Genomic DNA, 18,127 nt, shown 5'->3' with positions numbered 1-18,127 from the left:
TCTTAAGGTAGCCAAATGCCTCGTCAACAGGCGAATTCCAACGGCAAACTCGAGGAGCTCCCGGCAGGAGTACTGTGAAAGTCTTAAGGTCAACAAATAATGGCGTATCGCTTCTGGTGAACTAGCCAGAGTAAGCTTGTAGATGTGACTGTGGTAAAATGGGGAGCAAGTGGCAGGAGTAACTATGACTCATTTAAGGTTGCCAAATGCCTCGTCAACAGGCGAATTCCAACGGCAAACTCGAGGAGCTCCCGGAAGGAGTACTGTGAAAGTCTTAAGATCAACAAATAATGGCGTATCGCTTCTGGTGAACTACCCAGAGTAAGCTTGTAGATGCGACTGTGGTAAAACGAGGAGCAAGTGGCAGGAGTAACTATGACTCTCTTAAGGTAGCCAAATGCCTCGTCAACAGGCGAATTCCAATGGCAAACTCGAGGAGCTCCCAGCAGGAGTACTGTGAAAGTCTTAAGGTCAACAAATAATGGCGTATCGCTCTGGTGAACTAGCCAGAGTAAGCTTGTAGATGTGACTGTGGTAAAATGGGGAGCAAGTGGCAGGAGTAACTATGACTCTCTTAAGGTAGCCAAATGCCTCGTCAACAGGAGAATTCCAACGGCAAACTCGAGGAGCTCCCGGCAGGAGTACTGTGAAAGTCTTAAGGACAACAAATAATGGCGTATCGCTTCTGGTGAACTAGCCAGAGTAAGCTTGTAGATGCGACTGTGGTAAAACGAGGAGCAAGTGGCAGGAGTAACTATGACTCTCTTAAGGTAGCCAAATGCCTCGTCAACAGGCGAATTCCAACGGCAAACTCGAGGAGCTCCCAGCAAAAGTACTGTGAAAGTCTTAAGGTCAACAAATAATGGCGTATCGCTTCTGGTGAACTAGCCAGAGTAAGCTTGTAGATGTGACTGTGGTAAAATGGGGAGCAAGTGGCAGGAGTAACTATGACTCTCTTAAGGTAGCCAAATGCCTCGTCAACAGGCGAATTCCAACGGCAAACTCGAGGAGCTCCCGGCAGGAGTACTGTGAAAGTCTTAAGGACAACAAATAATGGCGTATCGCTTCTGGTGAACTGGCCAGAGTAAGCTTGTAGATGCGACTGTGGTAAAACGAGGAGCAAGTGGCAGGAGTAACTATGACTCTCTTAAGGTAGCCAAATGCCTCGTCAACAGGCGAATTCCATCGGCAAACTCGAGGAGCTCCCGGAAGGAGTACTGGGAAAGCCTTAAGGTCAACAAATAATGGCGTATCGCTTCTGGTGAACTAGCCAGAGTAAGCTTGTAGATGTGACTGTGGTAAAATGGGGAGCAAGTGGCAGGAGTAACTATGACTCTCTTAGGGTTGCCAAATGACTCGTCAAAAGGCGAATTACATCGGCAAACCCGAGGAGCTCCCGGAAGGAGTACTGTGAAAGTCTTAAGGTCAACAAATAATGGCGTATCGCTCTGGTGAACTGGCCAGAGTAAGCTTGTAGATGCGACTGTGGTAAAACGAGGCGCAAGTGGCAGGAGTAACTATGACTCCCTTAAGGTAGCCAAATGCCTCGTCAACAGGCGAATTCGAACGGCAAACTCGAGGAGCTCCCGGCAGGAGTACTGTGAAAGTCTTAAGGTCAACAAATAATGGCGTATCGCTTCTGGTGAACTGGCCAGAGTAAGCTTGTAGATGCGACTGTGGTAAAACGAGGAGCAAGTGGCAGGAGTAACTATGACTCTCTTAAGGTAGCCAAATGCCTCGTCAACAGGCGAATTCCAACGGCAAACTCGAGGAGCTCCCGGAAGGAGTACTGTGAAAGCCTTAAGGTCAACAAATAATGGCGTATCGCTCCTGGTGAACTGGCCAGAGTAAGCTTGTAGATGTGACTGTGTGAAACGGGGTGCAACTGGCAGGAGTAACTATGACTCTCTTAAGGTAGCCAAATGACTCGTCAAAAGGCGAATTACATCGGCAAACCCGAGGAGCTCCCGGAAGGAGTACTGTGAAAGTCTTAAGATCAACAAATAATGGCGTATCGCTTCTGGTGAACTAGCCAGAGTAAGCTTGTAGATGCGACTGTGGTAAAACGAGGAGCAAGTGGCAGGAGTAACTATGACTCTCTTAAGGTAGCCAAATGCCTCGTCAACAGGCGAATTCCACGGCAAACTCGAGGAGCTACCGGAAGGAGTACTGTGAAAGTCTTAAGATCAACAAATAATGGCGTATCGCTTCTGGTGAACTAGCCAGAGTAAGCTTGTAGATGCGACTGTGGTAAAACGAGGAGCAAGTGGCAGGAGTTACTATGACTCTCTTAAGGTAGCCAAATGCCTCGTCAACAGGCGAATTCCAACGGCAAACTCGAGGAGCTCCCGGCAGGAGTACTGTGAAAGTCTTAAGATCAACAAATAATGGCGTATCGCTTCTGGTGAACTAGCCAGAGTAAGCTTGTAGATGCGACTGTGGTAAAACGAGGAGCAAGTGGCAGGAGTAACTATGACTCTCTTAAGGTAGCCAAATGCCTCGTCAACAGGCGAATTCCAACGGCAAACTCGAGGAGCTCCCGGCAGGAGTACTGTGAAAGTCTTAAGGTCAACAAATAATGGCGTATCGCTTCTGGTGAACTAGCCAGAGTAAGCTTGTAGATGTGACTGTGGTAAAATGGGGAGCAAGTGGCAGGAGTAACTATGACTCATTTAAGGTTGCCAAATGACTCGTCAACAGGCGAATTCCAACGGCAAACTCGAGGAGCTCCCGGAAGGAGTACTGTGAAAGTCTTAAGGTCAACAAATAATGGCGTATCGCTCTGGTGAACTGGCCAGAGTAAGCTTGTAGATGCGACTGTGGTAAAACGAGGAGCAAGTGGCAGGAGTAACTATGACTCTCTTAAGGTAGCCAAATGCCTCGTCAACAGGCGAATTCCATCGGCAAACTCGAGGAGCTCCCGGAAGGAGTACTGGGAAAGCCTTAAGGTCAACAAATAATGGCGTATCGCTTCTGGTGAACTAGCCAGAGTAAGCTTGTAGATGTGACTGTGGTAAAATGGGGAGCAAGTGGCAGGAGTAACTATGACCCTCTTAGGGTTGCCAAATGACTCGTCAATAGGCGAATTACATCGGCAAACCCGAGGAGCTCCCGGAAGGAGTACTGTGAAAGTCTTAAGGTCAACAAATAATGGCGTATCGCTCTGGTGAACTGGCCAGAGTAAGCTTGTAGATGCGACTGTGGTAAAACGAGGAGCAAGTGGCAGGAGTAACTATGACTCTCTTAAGGTAGCCAAATGCCTCGTCAACAGGCGAATTCCATCGGCAAACTCGAGGAGCTCCCGGAAGGAGTACTGGGAAAGCCTTAAGGTCAACAAATAATGGCGTATCGCTTCTGGTGAACTAGCCAGAGTAAGCTTGTAGATGTGACTGTGTGAAACGGGGTGCAACTGGCAGGAGTAACTATGACTCTCTTAAGGTAGCCAAATGACTCGTCAAAAGGCGAATTACATCGGCAAACCCGAGGAGCTCCCGGAAGGAGTACTGTGAAAGTCTTAAGATCAACAAATAATGGCGTATCGCTTCTGGTGAACTAGCCAGAGTAAGCTTGTAGATGCGACTGTGGTAAAACGAGGAGCAAGTGGCAGGAGTAACTATGACTCTCTTAAGGTAGCCAAATGCCTCGTCAACAGGCGAATTCCAACGGCAAACTCGAGGAGCTCCCGGAAGGAGTACTGTGAAAGTCTTAAGATCAACAAATAATGGCGTATCGCTTCTGGTGAACTAGCCAGAGTAAGCTTGTAGATGCGACTGTGGTAAAACGAGGAGCAAGTGGCAGGAGTAACTATGACTCTCTTAAGGTAGCCAAATGCCTCGTCAACAGGCGAATTTCAACGGCAAACTCGAGGAGCTCCCGGCAGGAGTACTGTGAAAGTCTTAAGATCAACAAATAATGGCGTATCGCTTCTGGTGAACTAGCCAGAGTAAGCTTGTAGATGCGACTGTGGTAAAACGAGGAGCAAGTGGCAGGAGTAACTATGACTCTCTTAAGGTAGCCAAATGCCTTGTCAACAGGCGAATTCCAACGGCAAACTCGAGGAGCTCCCGGCAGGAGTACTGTGAAAGTCTTAAGGTCAACAAATAATGGCGTATCGCTTCTGGTGAACTAGCCAGAGTAAGCTTGTAGATGTGACTGTGGTAAAATGGGGAGCAAGTGGCAGGAGTAACTATGACTCATTTAAGGTTGCCAAATGACTCGTCAACAGGCGAATTCCAACGGCAAACTCGAGGAGCTCCCGGAAGGAGTACTGTGAAAGTCTTAAGATCAACAAATAATGGCGTATCGCTTCTGGTGAACTAGCCAGAGTAAGCTTGTAGATGTGACTGTGGTAAAATGGGGAGCAAGTGGCAGGAGTAACTATGACTCTCTTAGGGTTGCCAAATGACTCGTCAAAAGGCGAATTACATCGGCAAACCCGAGGAGCTCCCGGAAGGAGTACTGTGAAAGTCTTAAGGTCAACAAATAATGGCGTATCGCTCTGGTGAACTGGCCAGAGTAAGCTTGTAGATGCGACTGTGGTAAAACGAGGAGCAAGTGGCAGGAGTAACTATGACTCTCTTAAGGTAGCCAAATGCCTCGTCAACAGGCGAATTCGAACGGCAAACTCGAGGAGCTCCCGGCAGGAGTACTGTGAAAGTCTTAAGGTCAACAAATAATGGCGTATCGCTTCTGGTGAACTAGCCAGAGTAAGCTTGTAGATGTGACTGTGTGAAACGGGGTGCAACTGGCAGGAGTAACTATGACTCTCTTATGGTAGCCAAATGACTCGTCAAAAGGCGAATTACATCGGCAAACCCGAGGAGCTCCCGGAAGGAGTACTGTGAAAGTCTTAAGATCAACAAATAATGGCGTATCGCTTCTGGTGAACTAGCCAGAGTAAGCTTGTAGATGCGACTGTGGTAAAACGAGGAGCAAGTGGCAGGAGTAACTATGACTCTCTTAAGGTAGCCAAATGCCTCGTCAACAGGCGAATTCCAACGGCAAACTCGAGGAGCTCCCGGAAGGAGTACTGTGAAAGTCTTAAGATCAACAAATAATGGCGTATCGCTTCTGGTGAACTAGCCAGAGTAAGCTTGTAGATGCGACTGTGGTAAAACGAGGAGCAAGTGGCAGGAGTAACTATGACTCTCTTAAGGTAGCCAAATGCCTCGTCAACAGGCGAATTACATCGGCAAACTCGAGGAGCTCCCGGAAGGAGTACTGTGAAAGTCTTAAGATCAACAAATAATGGCGTATCGCTTCTGGTGAACTAGCCAGAGTAAGCTTGTAGATGCGACTGTGGTAAAACGAGGAGCAAGTGGCAGGAGTAACGATGACTCTCTTAAGGTAGCCAAATGCCTCGTCAACAGGCGAATTCCAACGGCAAACTCGAGGAGCTCCCGGAAGGAGTACTGTGAAAGTCTTAAGATCAACAAATAATGGCGTATCGCTTCTGGTGAACTACCCAGAGTAAGCTTGTAGATGCGACTGTGGTAAAACGAGGAGCAAGTGGCAGGAGTAACTATGACTCTCTTAAGGTAGCCAAATGCCTCGTCAACAGGCGAATTCCAACGGAAAACTCGAGGAGCTCCCAGCAGGAGTACTGTGAAAGTCTTAAGGTCAACAAATAATGGCGTATCGCTCTGGTGAACTAGCCAGAGTAAGCTTGTAGATGTGTCTGTGGTAAAATGGGGAGCAAGTGGCAGGAGTAACTATGACTCTCTTAAGGTAGCCAAATGCCTCGTCAACAGGAGAATTCCAACGGCAAACTCGAGGAGCTCCCGGCAGGAGTACTGTGAAAGTCTTAAGGACAACAAATAATGGCGTATCGCTTCTGGTGAACTAGCCAGAGTAAGCTTGTAGATGCGACTGTGGTAAAACGAGGAGCAAGTGGCAGGAGTAACTATGACTCTCTTAAGGTAGCCAAATGCCTCGTCAACAGGCGAATTCCAACGGCAAACTCGAGGAGCTCCCAGCAGGAGTACTGTGAAAGTCTTAAGGTCAACAAATAATGGCGTATCGCTTCTGGTGAACTAGCCAGAGTAAGCTTGTAGATGTGACTGTGGTAAAATGGGGAGCAAGTGGCAGGAGTAACTATGACTCTCTTAAGGTAGCCAAATGCCTCGTCAACAGGCGAATTCCAACGGCAAACTCGAGGAGCTCCCGGCAGGAGTACTGTGAAAGTCTTAAGATCAACAAATAATGGCGTATCGCTTCTGGTGAACTAGCCAGAGTAAGCTTGTAGATGCGACTGTGGTAAAACGAGGAGCAAGTGGCAGGAGTAACTATGACTCTCTTAAGGTAGCCAAATGCCTCGTCAACAGGCGAATTCCAACGGCAAACTCGAGGAGCTCCCGGCAGGAGTACTGTGAAAGTCTTAAGGTCAACAAATAATGGCGTATCGCTTCTGGTGAACTAGCCAGAGTAAGCTTGTAGATGTGACTGTGGTAAAATGGGGAGCAAGTGGCAGGAGTAACTATGACTCATTTAAGGTTGCCAAATGACTCGTCAACAGGCGAATTCCAACGGCAAACTCGAGGAGCTCCCGGAAGGAGTACTGTGAAAGTCTTAAGATCAACAAATAATGGCGTATCGCTTCTGGTGAACTAGCCAGAGTAAGCTTGTAGATGCGACTGTGGTAAAACGAGGAGCAAGTGGCAGGAGTAACTATGACTCTCTTAAGGTAGCCAAATGCCTCGTCAACAGGCGAATTCCAACGGCAAACTCGAGGAGCTCCCGGAAGGAGTACTGTGAAAGTCTTAAGATCAACAAATAATGGCGTATCGCTTCTGGTGAACTAGCCAGAGTAAGCTTGTAGATGCGACTGTGGTAAAACGAGGAGCAAGTGGCAGGAGTAACTATGACTCTCTTAAGGTAGCCAAATGCCTCGTCAACAGGCGAATTCCAACGGCAAACTCGAGGAGCTCCCGGAAGGAGTACTGTGAAAGCCTTAAGGTCAACAAATAATGGCGTATCGCTCCTGGTGAACTGGCCAGAGTAAGCTTGTAGATGTGACTGTGTGAAACGGGGTGCAACTGGCAGGAGTAACTATGACTCTCTTAAGGTAGCCAAATGACTCGTCAAAAGGCGAATTACATCGGCAAACCCGAGGAGCTCCCGGAAGGAGTACTGTGAAAGTCTTAAGATCAACAAATAATGGCGTATCGCTTCTGGTGAACTAGCCAGAGTAAGCTTGTAGATGCGACTGTGGTAAAACGAGGAGCAAGTGGCAGGAGTAACTATGACTCTCTTAAGGTAGCCAAATGCCTCGTCAACAGGCGAATTCCACGGCAAACTCGAGGAGCTACCGGAAGGAGTACTGTGAAAGTCTTAAGATCAACAAATAATGGCGTATCGCTTCTGGTGAACTAGCCAGAGTAAGCTTGTAGATGCGACTGTGGTAAAACGAGGAGCAAGTGGCAGGAGTTACTATGACTCTCTTAAGGTAGCCAAATGCCTCGTCAACAGGCGAATTCCAACGGCAAACTCGAGGAGCTCCCGGCAGGAGTACTGTGAAAGTCTTAAGATCAACAAATAATGGCGTATCGCTTCTGGTGAACTAGCCAGAGTAAGCTTGTAGATGCGACTGTGGTAAAACGAGGAGCAAGTGGCAGGAGTAACTATGACTCTCTTAAGGTAGCCAAATGCCTCGTCAACAGGCGAATTCCAACGGCAAACTCGAGGAGCTCCCGGCAGGAGTACTGTGAAAGTCTTAAGGTCAACAAATAATGGCGTATCGCTTCTGGTGAACTAGCCAGAGTAAGCTTGTAGATGTGACTGTGGTAAAATGGGGAGCAAGTGGCAGGAGTAACTATGACTCATTTAAGGTTGCCAAATGACTCGTCAACAGGCGAATTCCAACGGCAAACTCGAGGAGCTCCCGGAAGGAGTACTGTGAAAGTCTTAAGGTCAACAAATAATGGCGTATCGCTCTGGTGAACTGGCCAGAGTAAGCTTGTAGATGCGACTGTGGTAAAACGAGGAGCAAGTGGCAGGAGTAACTATGACTCTCTTAAGGTAGCCAAATGCCTCGTCAACAGGCGAATTCCATCGGCAAACTCGAGGAGCTCCCGGAAGGAGTACTGGGAAAGCCTTAAGGTCAACAAATAATGGCGTATCGCTTCTGGTGAACTAGCCAGAGTAAGCTTGTAGATGTGACTGTGGTAAAATGGGGAGCAAGTGGCAGGAGTAACTATGACCCTCTTAGGGTTGCCAAATGACTCGTCAATAGGCGAATTACATCGGCAAACCCGAGGAGCTCCCGGAAGGAGTACTGTGAAAGTCTTAAGGTCAACAAATAATGGCGTATCGCTCTGGTGAACTGGCCAGAGTAAGCTTGTAGATGCGACTGTGGTAAAACGAGGAGCAAGTGGCAGGAGTAACTATGACTCTCTTAAGGTAGCCAAATGCCTCGTCAACAGGCGAATTCCATCGGCAAACTCGAGGAGCTCCCGGAAGGAGTACTGGGAAAGCCTTAAGGTCAACAAATAATGGCGTATCGCTTCTGGTGAACTAGCCAGAGTAAGCTTGTAGATGTGACTGTGTGAAACGGGGTGCAACTGGCAGGAGTAACTATGACTCTCTTAAGGTAGCCAAATGACTCGTCAAAAGGCGAATTACATCGGCAAACCCGAGGAGCTCCCGGAAGGAGTACTGTGAAAGTCTTAAGATCAACAAATAATGGCGTATCGCTTCTGGTGAACTAGCCAGAGTAAGCTTGTAGATGCGACTGTGGTAAAACGAGGAGCAAGTGGCAGGAGTAACTATGACTCTCTTAAGGTAGCCAAATGCCTCGTCAACAGGCGAATTCCAACGGCAAACTCGAGGAGCTCCCGGAAGGAGTACTGTGAAAGTCTTAAGATCAACAAATAATGGCGTATCGCTTCTGGTGAACTAGCCAGAGTAAGCTTGTAGATGCGACTGTGGTAAAACGAGGAGCAAGTGGCAGGAGTAACTATGACTCTCTTAAGGTAGCCAAATGCCTCGTCAACAGGCGAATTTCAACGGCAAACTCGAGGAGCTCCCGGCAGGAGTACTGTGAAAGTCTTAAGATCAACAAATAATGGCGTATCGCTTCTGGTGAACTAGCCAGAGTAAGCTTGTAGATGCGACTGTGGTAAAACGAGGAGCAAGTGGCAGGAGTAACTATGACTCTCTTAAGGTAGCCAAATGCCTCGTCAACAGGCGAATTCCAACGGCAAACTCGAGGAGCTCCCGGCAGGAGTACTGTGAAAGTCTTAAGGTCAACAAATAATGGCGTATCGCTTCTGGTGAACTAGCCAGAGTAAGCTTGTAGATGTGACTGTGGTAAAATGGGGAGCAAGTGGCAGGAGTAACTATGACTCATTTAAGGTTGCCAAATGACTCGTCAACAGGCGAATTCCAACGGCAAACTCGAGGAGCTCCCGGAAGGAGTACTGTGAAAGTCTTAAGATCAACAAATAATGGCGTATCGCTTCTGGTGAACTAGCCAGAGTAAGCTTGTAGATGTGACTGTGGTAAAATGGGGAGCAAGTGGCAGGAGTAACTATGACTCTCTTAGGGTTGCCAAATGACTCGTCAAAAGGCGAATTACATCGGCAAACCCGAGGAGCTCCCGGAAGGAGTACTGTGAAAGTCTTAAGGTCAACAAATAATGGCGTATCGCTCTGGTGAACTGGCCAGAGTAAGCTTGTAGATGCGACTGTGGTAAAACGAGGAGCAAGTGGCAGGAGTAACTATGACTCTCTTAAGGTAGCCAAATGCCTCGTCAACAGGCGAATTCGAACGGCAAACTCGAGGAGCTCCCGGCAGGAGTACTGTGAAAGTCTTAAGGTCAACAAATAATGGCGTATCGCTTCTGGTGAACTAGCCAGAGTAAGCTTGTAGATGTGACTGTGTGAAACGGGGTGCAACTGGCAGGAGTAACTATGACTCTCTTATGGTAGCCAAATGACTCGTCAAAAGGCGAATTACATCGGCAAACCCGAGGAGCTCCCGGAAGGAGTACTGTGAAAGTCTTAAGATCAACAAATAATGGCGTATCGCTTCTGGTGAACTAGCCAGAGTAAGCTTGTAGATGCGACTGTGGTAAAACGAGGAGCAAGTGGCAGGAGTAACTATGACTCTCTTAAGGTAGCCAAATGCCTCGTCAACAGGCGAATTCCAACGGCAAACTCGAGGAGCTCCCGGAAGGAGTACTGTGAAAGTCTTAAGATCAACAAATAATGGCGTATCGCTTCTGGTGAACTAGCCAGAGTAAGCTTGTAGATGCGACTGTGGTAAAACGAGGAGCAAGTGGCAGGAGTAACTATGACTCTCTTAAGGTAGCCAAATGCCTCGTCAACAGGCGAATTACATCGGCAAACTCGAGGAGCTCCCGGAAGGAGTACTGTGAAAGTCTTAAGATCAACAAATAATGGCGTATCGCTTCTGGTGAACTAGCCAGAGTAAGCTTGTAGATGCGACTGTGGTAAAACGAGGAGCAAGTGGCAGGAGTAACGATGACTCTCTTAAGGTAGCCAAATGCCTCGTCAACAGGCGAATTCCAACGGCAAACTCGAGGAGCTCCCGGAAGGAGTACTGTGAAAGTCTTAAGATCAACAAATAATGGCGTATCGCTTCTGGTGAACTACCCAGAGTAAGCTTGTAGATGCGACTGTGGTAAAACGAGGAGCAAGTGGCAGGAGTAACTATGACTCTCTTAAGGTAGCCAAATGCCTCGTCAACAGGCGAATTCCAACGGAAAACTCGAGGAGCTCCCAGCAGGAGTACTGTGAAAGTCTTAAGGTCAACAAATAATGGCGTATCGCTCTGGTGAACTAGCCAGAGTAAGCTTGTAGATGTGACTGTGGTAAAATGGGGAGCAAGTGGCAGGAGTAACTATGACTCTCTTAAGGTAGCCAAATGCCTCGTCAACAGGAGAATTCCAACGGCAAACTCGAGGAGCTCCCGGCAGGAGTACTGTGAAAGTCTTAAGGACAACAAATAATGGCGTATCGCTTCTGGTGAACTAGCCAGAGTAAGCTTGTAGATGCGACTGTGGTAAAACGAGGAGCAAGTGGCAGGAGTAACTATGACTCTCTTAAGGTAGCCAAATGCCTCGTCAACAGGCGAATTCCAACGGCAAACTCGAGGAGCTCCCAGCAGGAGTACTGTGAAAGTCTTAAGGTCAACAAATAATGGCGTATCGCTTCTGGTGAACTAGCCAGAGTAAGCTTGTAGATGTGACTGTGGTAAAATGGGGAGCAAGTGGCAGGAGTAACTATGACTCTCTTAAGGTAGCCAAATGCCTTGTCAACAGGCGAATTCCAACGGCAAACTCGAGGAGCTCCCGGCAGGAGTACTGTGAAAGTCTTAAGATCAACAAATAATGGCGTATCGCTTCTGGTGAACTAGCCAGAGTAAGCTTGTAGATGCGACTGTGGTAAAACGAGGAGCAAGTGGCAGGAGTAACTATGACTCTCTTAAGGTAGCCAAATGCCTCGTCAACAGGCGAATTCCAACGGCAAACTCGAGGAGCTCCCGGCAGGAGTACTGTGAAAGTCTTAAGGTCAACAAATAATGGCGTATCGCTTCTGGTGAACTAGCCAGAGTAAGCTTGTAGATGTGACTGTGGTAAAATGGGGAGCAAGTGGCAGGAGTAACTATGACTCATTTAAGGTTGCCAAATGACTCGTCAACAGGCGAATTCCAACGGCAAACTCGAGGAGCTCCCGGAAGGAGTACTGTGAAAGTCTTAAGATCAACAAATAATGGCGTATCGCTTCTGGTGAACTAGCCAGAGTAAGCTTGTAGATGTGACTGTGGTAAAATGGGGAGCAAGTGGCAGGAGTAACTATGACTCTCTTAGGGTTGCCAAATGACTCGTCAAAAGGCGAATTACATCGGCAAACCCGAGGAGCTCCCGGAAGGAGTACTGTGAAAGTCTTAAGGTCAACAAATAATGGCGTATCGCTCTGGTGAACTGGCCAGAGTAAGCTTGTAGATGCGACTGTGGTAAAACGAGGAGCAAGTGGCAGGAGTAACTATGACTCTCTTAAGGTAGCCAAATGCCTCGTCAACAGGCGAATTCGAACGGCAAACTCGAGGAGCTCCCGGCAGGAGTACTGTGAAAGTCTTAAGGTCAACAAATAATGGCGTATCGCTTCTGGTGAACTAGCCAGAGTAAGCTTGTAGATGTGACTGTGTGAAACGGGGTGCAACTGGCAGGAGTAACTATGACTCTCTTAAGGTAGCCAAATGACTCGTCAAAAGGCGAATTACATCGGCAAACCCGAGGAGCTCCCGGAAGGAGTACTGTGAAAGTCTTAAGATCAACAAATAATGGCGTATCGCTTCTGGTGAACTAGCCAGAGTAAGCTTGTAGATGCGACTGTGGTAAAACGAGGAGCAAGTGGCAGGAGTAACTATGACTCTCTTAAGGTAGCCAAATGCCTCGTCAACAGGCGAATTCCAACGGCAAACTCGAGGAGCTCCCGGAAGGAGTACTGTGAAAGTCTTAAGATCAACAAATAATGGCGTATCGCTTCTGGTGAACTAGCCAGAGTAAGCTTGTAGATGCGACTGTGGTAAAACGAGGAGCAAGTGGCAGGAGTAACGATGACTCTCTTAAGGTAGCCAAATGCCTCGTCAACAGGCGAATTCCAACGGCAAACTCGAGGAGCTCCCGGCAGGAGTACTGTGAAAGTCTTAAGATCAACAAATAATGGCGTATCGCTTCTGGTGAACTAGCCAGAGTAAGCTTGTAGATGCGACTGTGGTAAAACGAGGAGCAAGTGGCAGGAGTAACTATGACTCTCTTAAGGTAGCCAAATGCCTCGTCAACAGGCGAATTACAACGGCAAACTCGAGGAGCTCCCGGCAGGAGTACTGTGAAAGTCTTAAGGTCAACAAATAATGGCGTATCGCTTCTGGTGAACTAGCCAGAGTAAGCTTGTAGATGTGACTGTGGTAAAATGGGGAGCAAGTGGCAGGAGTAACTATGACTCATTTAAGGTTGCCAAATGCTTCGTCAACAGGCGAATTCCAACGGCAAACTCGAGGAGCTCCCGGAAGGAGTACTGTGAAAGTCTTAAGATCAACAAATAATGGCGTATCGCTTCTGGTGAACTACCCAGAGTAAGCTTGTAGATGCGACTGTGGTAAAACGAGGAGCAAGTGGCAGGAGTAACTATGACTCTCTTAAGGTAGCCAAATGCCTCGTCAACAGGCGAATTCCAACGGAAAACTCGAGGAGCTCCCAGCAGGAGTACTGTGAAAGTCTTAAGGTCAACAAATAATGGCGTATCGCTCTGGTGAACTAGCCAGAGTAAGCTTGTAGATGTGACTGTGGTAAAATGGGGAGCAAGTGGCAGGAGTAACTATGACTCTCTTAAGGTAGCCAAATGCCTCGTCAACAGGAGAATTCCAACGGCAAACTCGAGGAGCTCCCGGCAGGAGTACTGTGAAAGTCTTAAGGACAACAAATAATGGCGTATCGCTTCTGGTGAACTAGCCAGAGTAAGCTTGTAGATGCGACTGTGGTAAAACGAGGAGCAAGTGGCAGGAGTAACTATGACTCTCTTAAGGTAGCCAAATGCCTCGTCAACAGGCGAATTCCAACGGCAAACTCGAGGAGCTCCCAGCAGGAGTACTGTGAAAGTCTTAAGGTCAACAAATAATGGCGTATCGCTTCTGGTGAACTAGCCAGAGTAAGCTTGTAGATGCGACTGTGGTAAAACGAGGAGCAAGTGGCAGGAGTTACTATGACTCTCTTAAGGTAGCCAAATGCCTCGTCAACAGGCGAATTCCAACGGCAAACTCGAGGAGCTCCCGGCAGGAGTACTGTGAAAGTCTTAAGATCAACAAATAATGGCGTATCGCTTCTGGTGAACTAGCCAGAGTAAGCTTGTAGATATGACTGTGGTAAAACGAGGAGCAAGTGGCAGGAGTAACTATGACTCTCTTAAGGTAGCCAAATGCCTCGTCAACAGGCGAATTCCAACGGCAAACTCGAGGAGCTCCCGGCAGGAGTACTGTGAAAGTCTTAAGGTCAACAAATAATGGCGTATCGCTTCTGGTGAACTAGCCAGAGTAAGCTTGTAGATGTGACTGTGGTAAAATGGGGAGCAAGTGGCAGGAGTAACTATGACTCATTTAAGGTTGCCAAATGACTCGTCAACAGGCGAATTCCAACGGCAAACTCGAGGAGCTCCCGGAAGGAGTACTGTGAAAGTCTTAAGGTCAACAAATAATGGCGTATCGCTCTGGTGAACTGGCCAGAGTAAGCTTGTAGATGCGACTGTGGTAAAACGAGGAGCAAGTGGCAGGAGTAACTATGACTCTCTTAAGGTAGCCAAATGCCTCGTCAACAGGCGAATTCCATCGGCAAACTCGAGGAGCTCCCGGAAGGAGTACTGGGAAAGCCTTAAGGTCAACAAATAATGGCGTATCGCTTCTGGTGAACTAGCCAGAGTAAGCTTGTAGATGTGACTGTGGTAAAATGGGGAGCAAGTGGCAGGAGTAACTATGACCCTCTTAGGGTTGCCAAATGACTCGTCAATAGGCGAATTACATCGGCAAACCCGAGGAGCTCCCGGAAGGAGTACTGTGAAAGTCTTAAGGTCAACAAATAATGGCGTATCGCTCTGGTGAACTGGCCAGAGTAAGCTTGTAGATGCGACTGTGGTAAAACGAGGAGCAAGTGGCAGGAGTAACTATGACTCTCTTAAGGTAGCCAAATGCCTCGTCAACAGGCGAATTCCATCGGCAAACTCGAGGAGCTCCCGGAAGGAGTACTGGGAAAGCCTTAAGGTCAACAAATAATGGCGTATCGCTTCTGGTGAACTAGCCAGAGTAAGCTTGTAGATGTGACTGTGTGAAACGGGGTGCAACTGGCAGGAGTAACTATGACTCTCTTAAGGTAGCCAAATGACTCGTCAAAAGGCGAATTACATCGGCAAACCCGAGGAGCTCCCGGAAGGAGTACTGTGAAAGTCTTAAGATCAACAAATAATGGCGTATCGCTTCTGGTGAACTAGCCAGAGTAAGCTTGTAGATGCGACTGTGGTAAAACGAGGAGCAAGTGGCAGGAGTAACTATGACTCTCTTAAGGTAGCCAAATGCCTCGTCAACAGGCGAATTCCAACGGCAAACTCGAGGAGCTCCCGGAAGGAGTACTGTGAAAGTCTTAAGATCAACAAATAATGGCGTATCGCTTCTGGTGAACTAGCCAGAGTAAGCTTGTAGATGCGACTGTGGTAAAACGAGGAGCAAGTGGCAGGAGTAACTATGACTCTCTTAAGGTAGCCAAATGCCTCGTCAACAGGCGAATTTCAACGGCAAACTCGAGGAGCTCCCGGCAGGAGTACTGTGAAAGTCTTAAGATCAACAAATAATGGCGTATCGCTTCTGGTGAACTAGCCAGAGTAAGCTTGTAGATGCGACTGTGGTAAAACGAGGAGCAAGTGGCAGGAGTAACTATGACTCTCTTAAGGTAGCCAAATGCCTCGTCAACAGGCGAATTCCAACGGCAAACTCGAGGAGCTCCCGGCAGGAGTACTGTGAAAGTCTTAAGGTCAACAAATAATGGCGTATCGCTTCTGGTGAACTAGCCAGAGTAAGCTTGTAGATGTGACTGTGGTAAAATGGGGAGCAAGTGGCAGGAGTAACTATGACTCATTTAAGGTTGCCAAATGACTCGTCAACAGGCGAATTCCAACGGCAAACTCGAGGAGCTCCCGGAAGGAGTACTGTGAAAGTCTTAAGATCAACAAATAATGGCGTATCGCTTCTGGTGAACTAGCCAGAGTAAGCTTGTAGATGTGACTGTGGTAAAATGGGGAGCAAGTGGCAGGAGTAACTATGACTCTCTTAGGGTTGCCAAATGACTCGTCAAAAGGCGAATTACATCGGCAAACCCGAGGAGCTCCCGGAAGGAGTACTGTGAAAGTCTTAAGGTCAACAAATAATGGCGTATCGCTCTGGTGAACTGGCCAGAGTAAGCTTGTAGATGCGACTGTGGTAAAACGAGGAGCAAGTGGCAGGAGTTACTATGACTCTCTTAAGGTAGCCAAATGCCTCGTCAACAGGCGAATTCCAACGGCAAACTCGAGGAGCTCCCGGCAGGAGTACTGTGAAAGTCTTAAGATCAACAAATAATGGCGTATCGCTTCTGGTGAACTAGCCAGAGTAAGCTTGTAGATATGACTGTGGTAAAACGAGGAGCAAGTGGCAGGAGTAACTATGACTCTCTTAAGGTAGCCAAATGCCTCGTCAACAGGCGAATTCCAACGGCAAACTCGAGGAGCTCCCGGCAGGAGTACTGTGAAAGTCTTAAGGTCAACAAATAATGGCGTATCGCTTCTGGTGAACTAGCCAGAGTAAGCTTGTAGATGTGACTGTGGTAAAATGGGGAGCAAGTGGCAGGAGTAACTATGACTCATTTAAGGTTGCCAAATGACTCGTCAACAGGCGAATTCCAACGGCAAACTCGAGGAGCTCCCGGAAGGAGTACTGTGAAAGTCTTAAGGTCAACAAATAATGGCGTATCGCTCTGGTGAACTGGCCAGAGTAAGCTTGTAGATGCGACTGTGGTAAAACGAGGAGCAAGTGGCAGGAGTAACTATGACTCTCTTAAGGTAGCCAAATGCCTCGTCAACAGGCGAATTCCATCGGCAAACTCGAGGAGCTCCCGGAAGGAGTACTGGGAAAGCCTTAAGGTCAACAAATAATGGCGTATCGCTTCTGGTGAACTAGCCAGAGTAAGCTTGTAGATGTGACTGTGGTAAAATGGGGAGCAAGTGGCAGGAGTAACTATGACCCTCTTAGGGTTGCCAAATGACTCGTCAATAGGCGAATTACATCGGCAAACCCGAGGAGCTCCCGGAAGGAGTACTGTGAAAGTCTTAAGGTCAACAAATAATGGCGTATCGCTCTGGTGAACTGGCCAGAGTAAGCTTGTAGATGCGACTGTGGTAAAACGAGGAGCAAGTGGCAGGAGTAACTATGACTCTCTTAAGGTAGCCAAATGCCTCGTCAACAGGCGAATTCCATCGGCAAACTCGAGGAGCTCCCGGAAGGAGTACTGGGAAAGCCTTAAGGTCAACAAATAATGGCGTATCGCTTCTGGTGAACTAGCCAGAGTAAGCTTGTAGATGTGACTGTGTGAAACGGGGTGCAACTGGCAGGAGTAACTATGACTCTCTTAAGGTAGCCAAATGACTCGTCAAAAGGCGAATTACATCGGCAAACCCGAGGAGCTCCCGGAAGGAGTACTGTGAAAGTCTTAAGATCAACAAATAATGGCGTATCGCTTCTGGTGAACTAGCCAGAGTAAGCTTGTAGATGCGACTGTGGTAAAACGAGGAGCAAGTGGCAGGAGTAACTATGACTCTCTTAAGGTAGCCAAATGCCTCGTCAACAGGCGAATTCCAACGGCAAACTCGAGGAGCTCCCGGAAGGAGTACTGTGAAAGTCTTAAGATCAACAAATAATGGCGTATCGCTTCTGGTGAACTAGCCAGAGTAAGCTTGTAGATGCGACTGTGGTAAAACGAGGAGCAAGTGGCAGGAGTAACTATGACTCTCTTAAGGTAGCCAAATGCCTCGTCAACAGGCGAATTTCAACGGCAAACTCGAGGAGCTCCCGGCAGGAGTACTGTGAAAGTCTTAAGATCAACAAATAATGGCGTATCGCTTCTGGTGAACTAGCCAGAGTAAGCTTGTAGATGCGACTGTGGTAAAACGAGGAGCAAGTGGCAGGAGTAACTATGACTCTCTTAAGGTAGCCAAATGCCTCGTCAACAGGCGAATTCCAACGGCAAACTCGAGGAGCTCCCGGCAGGAGTACTGTGAAAGTCTTAAGGTCAACAAATAATGGCGTATCGCTTCTGGTGAACTAGCCAGAGTAAGCTTGTAGATGTGACTGTGGTAAAATGGGGAGCAAGTGGCAGGAGTAACTATGACTCATTTAAGGTTGCCAAATGACTCGTCAACAGGCGAATTCCAACGGCAAACTCGAGGAGCTCCCGGAAGGAGTACTGTGAAAGTCTTAAGATCAACAAATAATGGCGTATCGCTTCTGGTGAACTAGCCAGAGTAAGCTTGTAGATGTGACTGTGGTAAAATGGGGAGCAAGTGGCAGGAGTAACTATGACTCTCTTAGGGTT

Source organism: Schistocerca nitens, chromosome 6, assembly GCF_023898315.1.
Source record: "Schistocerca nitens isolate TAMUIC-IGC-003100 chromosome 6, iqSchNite1.1, whole genome shotgun sequence".
NCBI lineage: Eukaryota > Metazoa > Arthropoda > Insecta > Orthoptera > Acrididae > Schistocerca > Schistocerca nitens.
The sequence above is the reverse complement of the archived record's forward strand: the minus strand, read 5'-3'. Positions refer to the sequence as shown.